We start from the raw sequence: 18,286 nt of genomic DNA, 5'->3' as shown, positions 1-18,286 counted from the left end.
CCATTGTTGCTGTTGCTTTTAATTCTGCAATTTTGAATGAGTAGCAGTTAATGGTATGTCAGAAGCAATGACTGGTGTATATAAAAATGAGATGCTCATCTGGAATACATAACTATGTGCATTCCAAACAGCAAAATCTGTGTGCAACAGATCAAGATAAGTGACCCTACAACCAACAGATCAAATTAAGGTTCTGCAGTCCTACTACATCTAATTGTGAATGGTAAACAAGTAAACACTAATGGAAGGAGTTTCAAGAACAACGCCATCCTTAACAATGGCGGTATTCAACATCTGGGTGCTGAAGATAAACTTATGCATATGCAATCACGTTCAGTCAGAAGTGGGTGATCCATCATGGCTTCTTCCTGAGATGTCCATCGTTCAGCAAAATCAATTCACTCCTATTATTATCGAGGAACGGCTAACAGCACTAAATATAGAAAAAGTGAGGGACTAGAGAACATCCTACTGTATTACTAAAGATTTTCACTCCAGAATAAGCCCCAATGTTAGCTAATCTTTTCCAGTACAGTTACAACACTAATATCTACCTGAAAGTGTGGAAAACTGTCCAGCTATGCCTTCTTCATAAAAAGCATAACAAATTCAAACCAAATAATTTCTGCTCAAACAGACTATTCGGAACCATCAGCAAACTGATGGAAAATATCTTAAGCAGTTTTATCAAGTAGCACTTACTTCCCACAGAGAGGTCAAGAGCACTACTGGTGTATTTAAGCCTTAGCAAAGTTGTAAATAGTGAATTTCTTCCAAGGAATACAATCAAGAATAAAAATTGACGGAACATTAAAACAGTATGTTTAGCTCCCCCTGAGCTGAATTTTCAGTCCAGGAGATACACCGGTATCTTGCTTAACATCCAAGAACAAGACCATTAATAGAATTAGCACCAAAGGTGGTCATAACAGCATTATAAATAGAAGTATTACAGACAACTCTGCAGTGCCAGAGACCTGACATAACCACTGCCTTCTCCATTGCTGCACCAGGAACCTACAAAGAATCCTCTGGCTGAGTGTGGCAAGGCTGCCTGTGAGAGCAGGGGTAAGCAGCGAGCTGCTTGGCCCTGGTGTGTGAGGCTCAGAACTAGACCCTGCTGGAATAGTGAATGCAAGCCATCGCTGGGGACTGGCAGCAGCTGATCGATGTGTTGACAGACCACCCCAATCCTGTGATCACGCTGTCATCCTTTTTTCTTCTTGCTCTCTACCTCTTTCTGCACTTAGTGGCCAGTGACCATGAACTTGTTACCATAGAGAGAAGTTTCTGGCCTGGGAAGAGGCATCACATCCACCAAGAGGTAACAATCTGAGATGCCAGCCCCAGCAATGAACAGTATTCACTTTGCTAGCCAAGATGCTTCCCCTACCCCAAGTCCTACATTACATCAAACAAACAGCCTCCCCAAATCAAGCTGTGGGTGATTCAATGCTGTGGTAGAGCCAGGAGGGAGCACAGATAAAGACTGAATAGCTCAAGAGATATGGGAACATGATGAAGTAGGGTATCATTGGTATACACAAGGAAGATCAAGATGATGAGAATTACGAAGCAGCCAAGAATACATCCTATAGAGATAGAGGCAGTAGTGTCGGCATGGATAGAAGCATTTATTGTTTATCCTCTAGCAACGACCAAATAGTACAAACGGAACCACATGTGTGGTGCTACCCAGCTGTTCAACAATGTATTCAACAAACTAAAGGCTGCTGGAAAGTAAGAAAGCACATGGAGGAAAACATTACCTTTGACAGTCACATTGGATGTTATTGATCAGAGACATTCAAGAAGTGTGACAGGAGTGAAAACTCATTTTGAGAGACTCCAACTAGACCACAAGCTCAAGGCAAGATGTGCATTTACTTGGAATTTACCCTTAAGGACCCAAGAGCAAGGTAAGAAATGGGGCAGATGGATATAGGGTCTCTCTAATAATTTCTTTCAAATCATTGGTCACACACAAGGTTAGATTCCTGTTCAACTTTAGCGCTTCCTGATGGAAGGCCTACTACTCAGGCCATTCCAGCAACCTCAACACTCCAAATATAGAATATCAATAACAACAACTTACATCTGTAAATGTATTTAAAACATTTCAAAGTTCTTGCAGAAGAACATCACCACATCCTTAACACGATACAACACTATTACAGGCTCAGTGACAAAAGGTTGGGTCTGGGTGCTGTAAGAAGTATTTTAAAACGGAAGCAGAGATTCCAGGAGCGAATCAGAATGTGACACAATGAAGCTACTGATTTAAGGCTTGGGATTTTTCTAAAATACAAAGAGCAAAATACTGTTGCAATCTAAGGCCTTTCTCAACATCCACCCCCCCCCCCCCCCCCAAAAGATACTCTGACAGTTGAGCGCCAACAGGACCTCACTACTTGCCTCTGGTTTTGACCATAAATCAAATGGACATTTTTGGTGACAACACTCCACCAGCTTTCGTATCCAACATACATCCTCTGCCATTTCCACCAACTCCAATGTGATCGCACCACCAGTCTCATCTTCCCTTCTGCCACCCTCACTTTCTGCTTTCCACAGGGACCACTCTCTATGGGACTCCCCATCCCCCAGCACTTTCCCCTGCAACTGAAGGTGTAATAGCTGTCCCTTCACCTCCTCCCTCACCACTGTCCAAGAATCTGAACAGTCCTTCCAGGTAAGGCAGATGTTCACCTGCACTTCTTCCAACCTGGTCTACTGCATTTGGCACTTGCAAATGTGGCATCCTTTACATTGGTGAAAGCAAGCATACAATAGGCAATCGTTTTGTAGTGCACGTACACTCTGTCTGCAACAGCCACCTCAACCTTCCAGTTACGTGTCTCTGAACTCTCCTTTCCACTCCCACACCGACCTGTCTGTCCTCAGCCTTGCTACAGAAAGGCCAGATGTACGTTGGAAGGACAACATTGAACAGTACAGTACAGGCTCTTCGGCCCACGATGTTGTGTCAAACTATATGAAAACCTCCTTCATGATCAATCTAACCTTTCCCTCCTGTACAGCCCATATCATTCCATTTTTCTTACTTCCATGTCCCTAAGAGCCTTTTTAAAAAGTCTCCATTGTATCATCCTTTACAACCACAGCCGGCAGTGCATTCCAGACACCCACCACTCTCTGTGTAAAGAACCTACCTCTGACGTCTCCCCTGAACATTCCTCCTCTGACCTTAAACAGATATCCTCTGGTATTGGCTATTGCCACCCTGGGGAAAAAGTGCTGCTGTCCACTCTGTGAAGAGCCTTCATAATCTTATACACCTCTCATCAAGTCACCTCTCATCCTGCGTCACTCTAAAGAGAAAAGCCCTCACTTGCTCAACTTTTCCTTATAAGACACATTCTCTAATCCAGGCAGCATCTTGGTAAATCTCCTCTACACCCTCTCTAAAGCTTCCACATCTTTCCTATAATGAGGTGACCAGAACTGAACATTTCACCTCTCGTTCAATCTCGTATTCCACTTGGGTAGTTTACAAGCCAAATGGTATGAACACTGTTTTCCAGTTTTAGGTAACCTACACCCCCGGTGTTCTTCTCCCACACACACTCATCTGTTCACCTAGTTTTCTTCATCTCTCCCACCCCCTTCCATTTACCCTCTGCCCATCATCCATTATCCAGATTCCATATGCCCATCATCCCCTGCCCATCTGGTTTCACCTATCAGCTTCCAGCCCACCTTCCATGTACTGCTATATATTGGAAATCTTTCCTGTTCCCTCTCAGGTTCTTGACCTGCAACATTGACATACTCCTTGTGTCTCTACAGATCCTGCTTGACCAGCTGAGCTCTTCCAGCATTGTTTGTTGTCAGACATCTTTGGTGTTTGATCTTGCAAATTTAAGGGAGGAAATCAGACTAACTCCTAAACCATGAAACTTTTGAAACATCTTATATGCTGATCTTAAGTGTGCATTCACACTTTCAACAGCAAGTTATGTATTACAATACATATTATCCAGTTATATCCCCACTTGCATTATCCTAAAGAACAAAGTAGTAGCAATAACTGGTAGTAATCAAAAATTGGAACAAATGACCCACATATCTTTTAAGCAATACAAAGAGATTCTTTGGCTATCCAAATTGAGTATGTTATAATTCCACTTGTTCAATAGAGCAGCCAATGCATACTCAGGACTAAATGCCTGCAAAGGACAAATCTAACATTCATCCTAAAAGCTAAATACTACAGAAGCCGGAAATGTTCAACAGATAAGGGAACATACGTGGAGCGAAAAGCTAATGTGTTAGAAACTTCACCGATATTAACTGTTTTTATCTCCACAAATGCCGCATGAACTCAGTATTTCCATTCCAAATTTGACATTCAGTCAGCCTTACAGAACCAAAGAACAAAATAGAGGAGCCGGAGTAAACCATGTGGGCCCCGCGATCCTGCTCCGCCATTCATGAAAATTAACGCCGACCTGATCTTGGCCTCAGCTACACTTCTCCAACAGTTCGCCACAACCTCAAACCCCCACTGTAAAAGTGCTCATCGCGGCTGCTTGTAGCTTACAAAAATGATTTTTAAAAAGGAATAACCGTGAGCTTTTAAGTTGTTTTGCAATCTCACATACACTCACAACGTTGCTTTTCAAAAAAAAATGACACGTCGACCAGATCCGGATACTGGATTTAAGTTTCCCGCAGGGCTTCCAGCGCAAATAATTTCCCCTCGCTAAAGGGGAGGGGCCGGTGACCCAAGCCCCGCCCCTGCCGGTGATTGACACACGTCACTCTTATTTTTGCTGATCTCGCTACCAAATAGTTCCGCGCCCCGCCCACACGTGACCCCCGGCCCACACGTAACCCCCATCCCCGGCCCACACGTAACCCCCATCCCCGGCCCACCCCCATGGGGAGGGGGCCGCAGTCCCATTCCCACCGCTTCCACGTCGCGATTCAGCGGCCGCTGCACAGGGCCGAATAACCCGCCCCACGGCCCGGCCGACCGACGCTCTATAATTTCTTTCTCTCCCAACCTACATCACCAGTAGCGTCGCGTCGGCAACTAACCACAGGTAACCAGCCGCACTGAGGACAGACACCACAACCTACGACCCGGCGACCGGCGCGAACCCAAAGCCGGGCTCTCACCCGGTAGCTCGTCCGTTAGTACCGGCTTCATCCGGAAAAGCCGAAGCCCCGGCCAGCGCATGCGCGCCCTCGCCCGCGCGCGCCGTGTTTGTTCACGTGACACGTGACGCGACGGCGGCAACACCTGACCCTCCCCCATTCCCACACCGACCTGTCTGTTCTGCACTACCAGGGTGAGTCCCAACACCTCATATTTCGCCTGGATAGTCTGCAACTCAGGGGTGTGAACAGTGAATTTTCCAGTTTCAGGTAACTCACAACCTCTGGGTTCCTCCCTCTCTCCTTCAGATCCACCCTTTTTGTTCCCTTTCCCATTACTGCCACTCCAGCCCCCGTCACCCGTTTTCATTTCCCTCCCCCCTCCTGGTTCCATCCACTACTACCCACATACTTCACCCACCAGTCCCTCCTCCTTCCCCATCTGGTTCTGGTTCCATCTGCCCTTCATTTTTTCCCCTAATGGTTCCCAAGGTCATCTTCCTCAAATGATCAGATTCCAGCACTGGTAGCCTTTGTCTTCCTGCTTATCACCCTATTAGGTGTCTCCACTTTCACCTTCCCTCCCATCCACCTGACTCCATCTGCTTTTTTTTTGTCTGCTTCTAGTATTCATCCACTTGCCTCTGTCCCAACTCCAATCCTCCCCTACCTGGATCGATCTGCCTGTCATCTTTCACTCCTCAGTGCACCAATCACCTCTGGCCCCTGTGCTACCAACCCTCCTGAGAGTTTACACTGTGTCTACACTGGCTATCTCCCCCTCCACTCTTCGTCCTTATGCAGAGTTTCACCCCAAAAGTCAACGATTCCTTCCCACCCCCCCCCCAATAGATGCTGCTCGATCCGCTGAATTCCTCCAGCAGATTGTTCATTGCTCCAGACTGCAGCATCTGCAGTCTTTTCTGTCTCATCAATACCTGTTGCACACTGGGCTTTGACCTGGATACTGCAGGATAACTCTGGGCACATATAGATACGGTATTACTAACGTTGGAGATCTGTGATCAGGCAAATTGCAAGCATATTTATTTATGCATCATATTATTGTTGATTCAAAATTAACTGATGTGTTGGATCTGCACTATGTTGACTGTCCAGAATACACTGCATATCATAGTTACTAGATTTTTGTTCTTACTTCTGGATATCCTTGTTATAGTATGCTGTGAGAAAACCATCCAACCCCCATCCACTAAAAGTACACATGACACCTGGTCCATGATGAACAGCATATTTTGTTCTGAAAGCTGCTCATCAATACACCGCATTTTTGACAGAATGACTTGCATTTGTATAATAGGTATCATTACCTCAGGATCTCCCAGGTTACTTTACAGCTGCAGAAATGGAATTGCACAAAAATTTAAATCCACGAGCCTGCTGAATATCCCCAACTTCTTGTGTTTTGTTTTAAATTCGTTGGCCTTTTAATAGGCAAATGTACACATTTAACTGTGTATGGCAAACATGTGCATACATGCTGAATTCCATGATACATTCTTGGAGGACTCAGAATCCTGCTGCCTTCTTTACCTCTGGTACATGCCCTGAGTGCAGTTGCTGTTGTAATACGGAGAAAAGTATCAGCCAATTTGGGCACATTGAGGTCCCAGAAGCTTTTGAAGGACAAACGTTAGCCCATGAACAGACAAAGGGTTGTAAGAGAGGTTGGGGGCGATCAGAAATCAAAAAGGAGATTTGCTCATGGAGGGCATAGCTGAGGTACTAAATCAGTACTTTACACCTGTCTTCATCAAGGAAGATGATGCTAAGAAATTTCAGCAGGTCACAGTAATTATACTTTCACAGTTATTTTAAAAAATTGTTGGAATATAAATTTTCATGAAGAAAGTTTTGGGAGGAAGACCAGTTTAAGTATAATCTGAGAGAAAGACATGAAAATCAATAAAATTGCAGAGGTTGGAAATCGGAAATAAAAACAGAAAGTACTGGTGATAATCAGCATGCCAGGTAGTATGTGTTGAGAGAGAAACAGTTAACATTTCAGGTTACTAACCCTTCAGCCAAAAGGCCAAAATGTCAGCCAAGAGACTCCAAATGGGAGAGATACATGGATTTAAATATTGCTGCATTTTTTTTATAATGAAAATTTAAAATCTAAATCTATTTTAATAATAAATTTAAAATTTAAATCTATAACCAGATGTCTTTGTGCAGCTGTAAAGTATGTTGGTAGAGCTATCAACAGCATGTGATGAAACGAATGATTATGTTTTCCAGAAAATCACTTACCAATACTACCAACTTCTTAGTAATATTTTTCCGGAAGTGTCAAATCTGTCTGACCATAGAAAAACTCTTCAGCAAAGCATTGATAGAAGCCTATCAGTTAACCTTCACCCATTACATTTCAAAATATAATACTTCTGTAGCGGCTGCTACCGCAATTCGAAAATAAAGACACGAGTCTGTGAGTTGTTGAACAAGACTGACTGATTTATTTCCCGCTGTGCGCGGGCCTTTTAAGTGAAACAGTTCCCGCCTTCCAAGGGAGGAAATGACATACGCGCTACGTCATTAGAGTCTTCTCACGTGCGCAGGTTCTCCCCCGTCGGTCGGGGAAGACGAAGGCCCAGCGCCATCTTGGGCCTCGCCACTCCGATGACGCGTGCCCTGACCGTCAAGCCAGTTTGCCTGCTCGGACGGTGAGTCATCACACAAACCCCACCCCCCCCCCCAGAACCGGCGATACGGTCCCCAAAGTTCGCGTGCTGTGCTAGCCGTTGCTTAGGTGGTCGGCCTCTGCATCACGGTGTTGTGACCTCAACCGGTTGTTGTAGGTCTAAATGGGCCGGTTTGAGGTGGTCCGTTGTGAAGACTTCCTCCTTGCCCATAATGTCCAAAATAGAGGTGGACCCATTGTTTCTGACGACCCGGAATGGCCCTTTGTATGGCCGTTGCAACAGTGCCCGGGGTGTGCCCCTGCAAACGAAAATGAACTTACAGTCTCGTAGTTCCTTGGGCTCACAGGATGGGGATGGACCATGCCGCGAAGTGGGGATCGGTGCCAAGCTGCCAAGCCTCTTGCACAGTCTTCCCAGGACTGCCGCGGGTTGCTCCTCTTGCCCCCTAAAGGCGGGTATGAACTCCCCTGGGATGACCAGGGGTGCACCATACACGAGTTCGGCTGACGAAGCGTGGAGATCCTCCTTGGGGGCAGTGCGTATGCCGAGCAGAACCCAAGGAACTTCGTCGACCCAGTTAGGACCTTTCAGGCGGGCCATCAGGGCTGATTTCAGATGGCGGTGGAAACGTTCTACCAACCCGTGGTGGTGTGCAGCTGCGTTCCTAGCATGTTCGCTAATGCAGACCACAGGCTGGAGGTAAACTGGGCACCCCTGTCTGAAGTGATGTGGTCCGGAACACCAAAGCGCGAGACCCAACTTGTGAGCAGCACCCGGGCGCAGAAATCGGTCATGATGTCTGAGAGAGGGGTTGCCTCTGGCCACCTCGTGAACCGGTCCACAATGGTAAAAAAGTACTGCGCTCCTCTTGAAACTGGCAGGGGACCAATGAGGTCGACGTGAATGTGGTCGAACCTTCTACGGATAGGCTCGAACTGCTGTGGCGGGACCCTGGTGTGTCGTTGGATTTTTGATGTCTGACAGTGCGGACAGGTCTTGGCCCACTCACTAACCTGTTTGCGCAGGCCATGCCAGATGAACTTGCTGGCGACTAGTCAGACAGTGGATCTGATGGACGGGTGTGCCAACCCGTGTACCAAGTTGGAAACGTGTTTCAGCCAGGCTGCAAGAACTATTGGGTGGGGCTGACCGGTTGCAACGTCGCACAGGAGGGTCTGCTGACCTGGGCCAACTACGAAATCTTGGAGCTGCAGGCCTGAGACTGCGGTTCTGTAGCTGGGCAGCTTGTCGTCGACTTGCTGTGCGTCAGCCAGGGCCGCGTAGTCTACACCCAGGGACAGGCTGTGGATGGTCGGTCTGGAGAGCGTGTCAGCAACGACATTGTCCTTTCCAGAGAAATGTTGGATATCCGTTGTGAACTCAGAAATGTAGGACAAATGTCGCTGCTGGAGGGCTGACCAGGGATCGGAGATTTTAGAGAAGGCGAAAAACAATGGCTTATGGTCAGTGAACGCAGTGAAAGGCCTGCCTTCTAAAAAGTACCGGAAGTGCCGGATTGCCAGGTACAGCGCTAGTAGCTCCCAATCAAAAGCGCTGTATTTAAGTTCAGGTGGCCTAAGGTGCCTGCTGAAAAATGCCAGGGGTTGCCAACGGCCTTTGATTAGTTGTTCCAGTACCCCACCAACCGCAATGTTGGATGCATCCACCGTGAGGGCGGTTGGGACGTCTGTCCTGGGGTGGACCAGCTTCGCGGCGTCTGCTAGGGTTTCTTTGGCCTTAATGAAGGCAGCCGCGGCCTTATCATCCCAGGCGATGTCCTTGACCTTGCCAGACATCAGCGAGAACAAGGGGTGCATGATACGGGCTGCTGCAGGGATGAAACAATGGTAAAAGTTGACCATCCCAATGAACTCCTGCAGACCTTTGATCGTGTTGGGACGGGCAAAATGGCGGATTGCGTCTACCTTGGCGGGTAGAGGTGTTGCTCCCTCGCTGGTGATTCTGTGGCCGAGGAAATCAATAGAGTCGAGCCCGGATTGGCACTTGGCTGGGTTGATAGTGAGGCCGAAATCACTGAGGCGGGAGTACAGTTGATGGAGGTGGGAAAGGTGTTCTTGGCGGTTACGGCTGGCGATGAGAATGTCATCTAAGTAAATGAACACGAAGTCCAGGTTGCGGCCTACCGCGTCCATCAGCCGCTGGAAGGTCTGCGCGGCATTTTTAAGGCCGAATGGCATTCGAAGGAATTCGAAGAGGCCGAATGGAGTGATGAGCACAGTTTTGGGGACGTTGTCAGGGTGGACGGGGATTTGGTGGTACCCCCGGACGAGGTCCACCTTGGAGAAGATGTGGGCCCCTTGTAGGTTTGCTGCGAAGTCCTAGATATGAGGGACGGGGTAGCGGTCTGGGGTGATGGCATTGTTTAGCCTGCGATAAACGCTGCAGGGCCCCCACCCGCCGGTGGCTTTGGGGACCACGTGCAGGGGGGATGCCCAGGGGCTGTCTGACCTGCGAACGATCCCCAGCTCCTCCATGCGGCGAAACTCCTCCTTCGCCAGGCGGAGCTTGTCTGGAGGTAGGCGTCGTGCTCGGGTGTGAAGGGGTGGCCCTGTCGTAGTAATGTAGTGCCGCACCCCATGTTTGGGCATCGAATTCTTGAACTGAGGTGCCAGAACCGATGGGAACTCGGCTAGGAGCTTGGTGAACTCATTGCCAGACAGGGAAACGGAGTCCAGGCGCGGGGCTGGTAGGCTGGCTTCTCCCAGAGAGTAAGTTTGGAAGGTTCTGGAGTGCACTAGCGGTTTCCCTCACAGGTCGACTAACAGGCTGTGGGCCTGGAGGAAGTCGGCTCCCAGGAGTGGCTGGGCGATGGCGGCAAGGGTAAAGTTCAAAGTAAAATGGCTGTCGTCGAATTGTAATTGGACTGTACGGGTACCGAAAGTCCGTATCGTTGTGCCGTTTGCGGCTTTGAGGGCGGTCCCTGTTGCCTGCTATGAGTGTCGCGGCCGGTTGGGGGTAGAACACTGACCTCTGCTCCAGTATTGACGAGGAAATGATGCCCGGACTGCTTGTCCCAAACGAATAGGAGGCTGTGTTGGCGGCCAGCCGCCGTAGCCATCAGCGGCGGCTGGCCCTGGCGTTTCCCTGAAATTTGCAGGGTGGGCGGCATCGACGGGCCTCAGTGCCCCACCTCTGATGGTAGAAACACAGCTGCTCGTAAGTGTCGTCGTCTGTGTTTCTGGGGTGTGGTCGCTCAGCTACTGGTTTAGGTAGGTGTTGGGCACGCGGTCTGGCGATTTGGCCGACAGACGAACTGCTCTCGCGTTTGGCCTTCCACAGGACATCTGCCCGGGTGGCTACCTCACATGGGTTGCTGAAATCGGCGTCAGCCAACAACAGGTGAATGTCGCTGGGCAGCCGTTCGAGGAAGGCCTGCTCGAACATCAGGCAGGGCTTGTGCCCCTCAGCCAAAGCCAGCATCTCGTTCATCAGGGCCGATGGAGATCTGTCCCCCAGGCCGTCGAGGTGAAGCAGGCGGGCAGCACGCTGATGACGGGAGAGGCCGAATGTCCGAATAAGAAGGTCCTTGAAAGCTGGGTACTCGCCTTCCTCCAGAGGAGACTGGATGAAGTCTCCGACCTGGGCGGCTGTCTCCTGGTCCAGGGAGCTGACCACGTGGTAGTACCATGTGGAGTCGGAGGTGATCTGGCGAAGTTGGAACTGGGCTTTGGCCTGGTTGAACCACACGCGGGGCTGAAGTGTCCAAAAGGTGGGCAGCTTGAGTGCCACTGTGTTGGCTGCTGCGTTGTTGGTCATTGTGAGGGTCCAAAATCTGTTTGGACCATCAGGGTCACCAATGTAGCGGCTGCTACCGCGATTCAAAAATAAAGACACGAGTCTGTGAGTTGTAGGACAAGACTGACTGATTTATTTCCCGCCGTGCACGGGCCTTTTAAGTGAAACGGTTCCCACCTTCCGAGGGAGGAAATGACGTACGCGCTATGTCATTAGAGTCTTTTCACGTGCGTGGGTTCTCCCCCGTCGCTCGGGGAAGACGATGGCCCAGCGCCATCTTGGGCCTCACCGCTCCGACGACGCATGCCCCGACCGTCGAGCCGGTTCGCCTGCTCTGACGGTGAGTCGCCACACTTTGTTACAGATGTAAAACAATGTTTTACTAAGAAAAGAGAATGCCATTATTTCTCACTTATTTTTTAATTCTGGGCCATTTTCTATGATTGGCTATTATCAAGCTATCGATTACAGATATTGGTGTTGAAGTGCCTAAGTTAGTTCATATTTTGTTCACTTTACCATTTATTGCAAATATTTGAGCTGGGGCTTGAATATTTTAAAAAGAAGTAATGGCGATATTTTACCTTTATGTTAATTATGTTGCTTCAATAAATTACAGCAATGGATAAATTAGTCTTGTATTTTGGTTGTGACTCAATCATATTAGAAACTACATTCTGGGCCTTCTTGGACTCTGTCTTTACCTCTCGCTGTCTTGGTGAAGCTGCCAGCATAATCGAAGACACCACCCACCCGGGTCATTCTTTCTTCTCTCCTCTTCCATCAGGTAGAAGATACAAGAGCTTGAAGGCACGTACCACCAGGCTCAAGGACAGCTTCTTACCCTACTGTGATAAGACTATTGAATGGTTCCCTTATACAATGAGATGGACTAGGACCTCACGATGTACTTTGTTGTGACCTTGCACCTTATTGCACTGCACTTTCTCTGTAGCTGTGACACTTTACTCTGTACTGTTACTGTTTTTACCTGTACTACATCAATGCACTCTGTACTAATTCAATGTAACTGCACTGTGTAATGAATTGACCTGTACGATCGGTATGCAAGACAAGTTTTTCACTGTACCTCGGTACAAGTCACAATAATAATAAAAAACCAATACTTATACTAAGCCACACAGAAAATATTCTAGATTCTAATGAGCTCTTCTTGCAGTCGTAATTAAATACTTCCATTTGGAATGGCGCCTAATGTTTACAACTGCCATTAATAGTTGGTAGGCTTGCAATTATGTTACCTGTTACATGAGATCTATGCCAAAGGTCTTAAAATTGGGTGTAGCTATTGATTGTGCACATTGCTGTAACCAAATGCATATGACTTTCATTTATCTCTGCATCTTTACTGCAACTTTACAAAACACTGGTTAGGCCACACTTGGAATATTGTGTGCGGTTCTAGGTCACTACACTATAGGAAGGATGTGATTGCGCTGCAGACCATGCAGATGAGATTCAGCAGGATGTCGCCTGGATAGGAAGACACTCATTATGAGGAAAGATTGCACAGGCTGAGCTTGTTTTCCCTGAAGCCAAGGAGGCTGAGGGGTGATCTGACATAAGGGTGATCTCATATGTATATAAGATTATGAGAGGCATAGATGGTCAGAATCTTTTTCCCATGGTAGGAGTATCAAAAACAAGAGGACATAGGTTTAAGGTGAGAGGAAGGAGTTTTAAAGGGGAATCTCTGAAGGGTAATTTTTTTTTGCACAGTGAGCAGTTGATATCTGGAACATACTGCCAGATGAAATCAGATACAATTATCATGTTTGAGAGACATTTAAATAGGCAAGGCATGGAAGGGTACGATCCTAATGCTGGCAAATGGGATGGTGTAGATGGGCAAAAAGGTCAGCATGGACGTGGTGTGCTGTACAGCTTCATGATTCTGATATATTTCAATTAACCATTTTGCTTTTAATGCAAAGCAAGGATTGATCAGCATAGTTTGTTTAAGTTTCAGAGATAGTTTCCTTGTCCCAATTTTACTAACTTTTAAAATTTGATTTTATTAGTTGGTAAAGGTTTTCAAGTTTCACTGGCCTCTCCCATTTCATTGCAATACCATCTCAGTTGCAATGATGTGATTAGTTGCTGGGTCCTACTAAATACTTTGACAAGGTGGAGGAATACTGCAATTGTGGGGAGAAACAGATGGGAATTCATTTCAGGCTGCGACTTGCTAGGCAATGAATAATATTGGCACACACTTTACAGCAGTTTTATGCCAAATTAAAAAAAATTCTACATAGTTTAGAGGTTATTTGCTTCATTGACAATTCTTCATTTCCATCAAATAATTATTAATTTCAATGCTATTAGACTTTTAATAGCTTAATGTAGATTTCGGTTTGATTTTAGACTTGCTGTATTTCACCTGGTTCTAATATATCAGTTAGACTAGAAATTGAAATTTTAACCTAACATTGACACCTGAGTGACTAATGTAGTACCCTCATCACAAAATTGGTTGCAATCTCACTCTGATTCTAGTTGAATCTTGCTCAGAAGTAAGTTTCTCAAAATAATACATTGATCTTGATAGTCATCAGTCAAGAATGGTTAAAAAATTAATGCTGGGACAAATGTATATTTGAATAAACATAGATTTTTAATAATTTAATCACTATTACACTGGTTTACAATGAAAATTTTTCTGTCCTCTAATCTTGTTGAATGAAGACTTGTTATAATCTATGAATGGTATAAAAGAACAGTATAAAAGAGAATGCAGAAGCTGAACGTTTTAGAGAATTTTGTCTTGTTTCTTTTCGTAGGCACAAAGCAAAAATAAAAGATTTGATGCTTCACTAACTACACTGCTAATATAAAACCTGCATCAGTGTTTGTATGGTAATTCTTACATACGGCTTCTGGTGATACATGAAATCACTGTCCCAAAATTTACCCTACAAGGTCAGTATGAATCAAGAGAAATTGTTGCAAGGAAGTAGAGAATTATAGTAATAAATTAAACAAATTAAATTGTGTTTCCTGGAAATTAGAAGGTTGAGGTGTATCTGCTTAAGTGTTATGGAGAATTGATACTGTTACTAGAGAAAAGTATTTCTGCTGATTGGGAATTCTAGCACTAGAGGGCAGATTAAAAACTAAATTTGCCCTTTCAGTAGTAAAGTACACACAGTGAGGTGGAAGTTTGGAATTATCTTCTGCAAACAACAGGCCAACTATTATTTTTAAATCTGAGATTGATAGAATTTTTTAACCAAAGTATTAAACAGATGGGACGAAAGTAAGTATATGGAATTGTATAACAAATTCACCGTAATCTTATTCACAGTGAGAAAAGGTTTTGCAAGGCCAAGTGGGTGCTGCTGCTCCTTATTATTAAGTTATATTATTAATGGCTGGATATGGAATCAAAAACAGAAAGATGGAAGAACTCAGCAGGTCAAGCAGCACCTGTGGAGGCAAAAGGTGTAAGTCAACTTTTCAGGTCAAGTCCCTGCATTGGAATTGAGAGAGAACATGAAAGATTGCCAATATACAGCAGTACGAGGGAGGGATGGGACAGAGGCTGCTAAGTGAAAGTTGGTGAGAGGATGATGGGCAGATAGAACCAGATGGGGCAGGAGATGGGAAAGGAGAAGAAAACTAGGTGGACAGGTGAGTGTGTGTGAGAGAGAACATCCCCATTCCATTCCCTCCAACAAGATAATGATTAGATTACTAAGTGGCAGTGAACTGGTTGCTGGATAGGGAGGATGAGTTAAAAAATTGTCCCCAAAGAAATTGAGAAAAGGACAGGACCATGATAGGAAATGAAGTGAAAAAGAGAGCAAAACACCATAGTTCAGGTAGCCGTGAGAATCCGTGGATTTGTAGTGAATGTTTTTTCGTGAAAGTTTATCCTCAGAGGTGGGGGAAAGAGAATAATAGGAAAGGAAGAGTGGGTGGGCGAAATAAAGGTGAATTTTAGTGGAAGTGTGTTAAGTGTTGTTAGATCTTAATTTGAACTGGATTAATCATTCATAAGTTGCCTATTCATATGGCACTCACTGTGCTCTCTATTGATCTCTGTTTATTTACTCAGTTTGAATATTCCAATGAGCCAGTGGCATCCTCCTCACCAACCACGAGGGAAGTGAGTCCCAAGGCTAGCCATATTCATACTTTGGTCTGTCTTCATAAAGGAGGATAAAAATAACCTTGAAGAAATGTTAGGGAACACAGGGTCTGGTGAAAAGGAGGAACTAAATAAAATTGGTGTTAGTAGGGAAATAGTGTTAGGAAAACTAAAGAGATTAAGACCAATAAATCCACAGGGACAGATAGTCTGCATCCCAAAGTACTTTAGGAAGTAGCTAGAAATAGTGGATGCATTGGTGGTCATTTTTCAACATTCTTTGGTCTCTGGAACAGTCCCAACAGATAGGTGGGTAGCTAACATAACCCTAATATTTAAAATAGGATTTAGGGAGAAAACAGGGAATTATAGAACAATTATCCTGACATCAGTGGTGGGGAAAAATCTAGAGTCCATTATAAAAGATGGAATAGCAGAGAACTAGTTGGCCAATGGGAAACAAGTAGAAATAAACAGTGAAAATCAAAAAATCTACAGATTTTGGAAATTTGAAATAAAAACAGAAAATGCTGGAAATAGTCAGTAGGTCAGGCTGCATCTGTGGGAAGAGATCTGTGTCTTTAACCTGAAACATTAGCTCTGTTTCTCTTCCCACAGATGTGGCCTGACCCACTCAGTATTTCCAACATTTTCAGTTGGAATAAAAGCACATAGTTTTGCTATAACACGTTTCCACAACACAAATGGTCATAACACAATTGATCGATTAGGGAACACTACTTACATTACGTGGGCCACATTGGTTATAGCATAATTGCAAATGGGAAAACCTGATTAAATCTGAGCTTTGAAGGCAACTACAGCCTGTTCTGCTATAATGCGACTTTATATAATGCGAGGTAACAATAGTGTTATAGCAAAACTTCTGAGTGGCGGGCAATGACTAGTGTGGTATCATAGGGATCAGTGGTAGGACTCCAGCTATTTATGATGTATATTAATGACTTAGATGAGGGAATTAAATAATTGTAGATAGCACAAAGATGGAAAGGAAGGTGAGCCTTGAGGATGCAGATTAGCTCCAGATCGATTTGGACCATTTGAGGGAATAACAAATATATGGCTGAAGCAGTATAATATAGATAAATAAGAAGTTATCCACCAGTGGAAATAACAGAAAGCCAGATTATCTGAAATGATGATTTGGAGGGATTTGCAACGAGACTTGGGCATCGTAGTGTGCTAGTCACTGAAAGAAGACATGCAGGTGCAACAGGCAATTAAGGAAGCAAATTATATGCTGGTTTTCATAGTGAGAGGATTTGAGTACAGGAGCAAGGATGTCTCGCTGAAATTATACTGTATGCAGTTTTGGTTCATTTATATAAGGAAGGATGCACTTGTGATGGAGGAAGTTCAGCAAAGGTCCACCAGACTGATTCTGGCAGGACTGGTATACGAAGAGATATTAGGTCATTGCTGCATATATTCATGAGGTCTTAGAAGATTGAGAGGGAATTTCTTAGAAACCTACAAAATTCTAAGAGAGGAAGACAGATTAGATGCAGGAAGGATATTCCCAGTAGTTGGGAGCCCAGGACCAGGGGTCACAGTCTAAGGATAAAGGTAAAACCATTTAAGACTGAGACGAGGAGAAATTTCTTCTCCCAAAGAGTGGAATACTGTACCACAGAAAGCAGTTGAAGCCAAGTAAATAAATATATTCAAGGAGAAGTTAGGTATTTTTCTTAGGCCTAGAGAGATCAAAGGATACAGGAAGAAAGCTGGAACGGAGTACTGAATTAGAATGACCAGCTATGATTATGTTGAATAGCGGAGCAGCTTGAGGGGTTGAATGGCCTACTCCTGCTCCGGTTTTCTAAGTATTTCTCGGGCTCTGACATCTCCACTATCTCATAACCCATTTGCTAGTTTGTATTCATGTATAAACCTGCCAAGGAGCAGATGTGGAGTCTCCATGTTTAGGTCATGAACTCCTAAAATTATATTTGCTATAGTTTGGTTCAGTCTTTCTGATAAAATAAGCTTACACTGCAGAGAGTTGTGGACACAGCTCAGCACATCACAGAAACCAGCCTCCCCTCCTTAGTCTCTGTTTACACTTCTCGCAGCCTCAGTAAAGCAGCCAACATAAACAAAGGCACCACCTACCCCGGACATTCTCTCTTCTTCCCCCTCCCATTGTGCAGAAGATATAAAAGCCTGAAAGCACATACCACCAGGATCAAGGACAGCTTCTATCCTGCTGTTATAAGACTATTGAATGGTCCCCTAGTACAATAAGATGGACTCTCAACCTCACAATCTACCTTGTTATGGCCTTGCACCTTATTGTCTGCCTGCACTGCACTTTCTTTGTAACACTTTATTCTGCATTCTGTGATTGCCTTCCTTTGTACTATCTCAATGCACTGTTGTAATGAAATTATCTGTATGGATGGCTTGCAAAACAAGTTTTTCACTGTACCTCAGTACATGTGACAATAATAAACCAATGCAATTCAATTCACTTTTGGAACCATCCAATATCAAATTTTGTAACCTCCATCTTCAAGGAGGCATCCAAAATCTAATCATAGCAGTGAGAATCCTTGGCAAAGCCATTCTAATGATGTGCCATCATCCTATACCCAGATACTCTGCT

General features: G+C 45.2%; 1 protein-coding gene across 5 annotated transcripts in view; it reads right to left on the bottom strand.

Moving 5' to 3' along the window:
• Nucleotides 1-5,213, bottom strand: part of mios (missing oocyte, meiosis regulator, homolog (Drosophila)) — a 38,143-nt gene extending 32,930 nt beyond the window's left edge. For 2 of the 5 annotated variants that reach the window (XM_052016762.1, XM_052016768.1), the window contains exon 1: nt 5,035-5,193. The gene's annotated coding sequence lies outside the window, so the exon portion shown is untranslated. Of the gene's footprint in view, nt 1-5,034 lie in introns of all 5 variants that reach the window. The other 3 variants (XM_052016764.1, XM_052016765.1, XM_052016767.1) reach the window with 3 other exon arrangements.
• Nucleotides 5,214-18,286: the final 13,073 nt, after the last annotated feature.

Source organism: Pristis pectinata, chromosome 5 (assembly GCF_009764475.1).
Source record: "Pristis pectinata isolate sPriPec2 chromosome 5, sPriPec2.1.pri, whole genome shotgun sequence".
Classification (NCBI taxonomy): domain Eukaryota; kingdom Metazoa; phylum Chordata; class Chondrichthyes; order Rhinopristiformes; family Pristidae; genus Pristis; species Pristis pectinata.
This window is presented reverse-complemented; position numbering and strand designations above follow the sequence as displayed.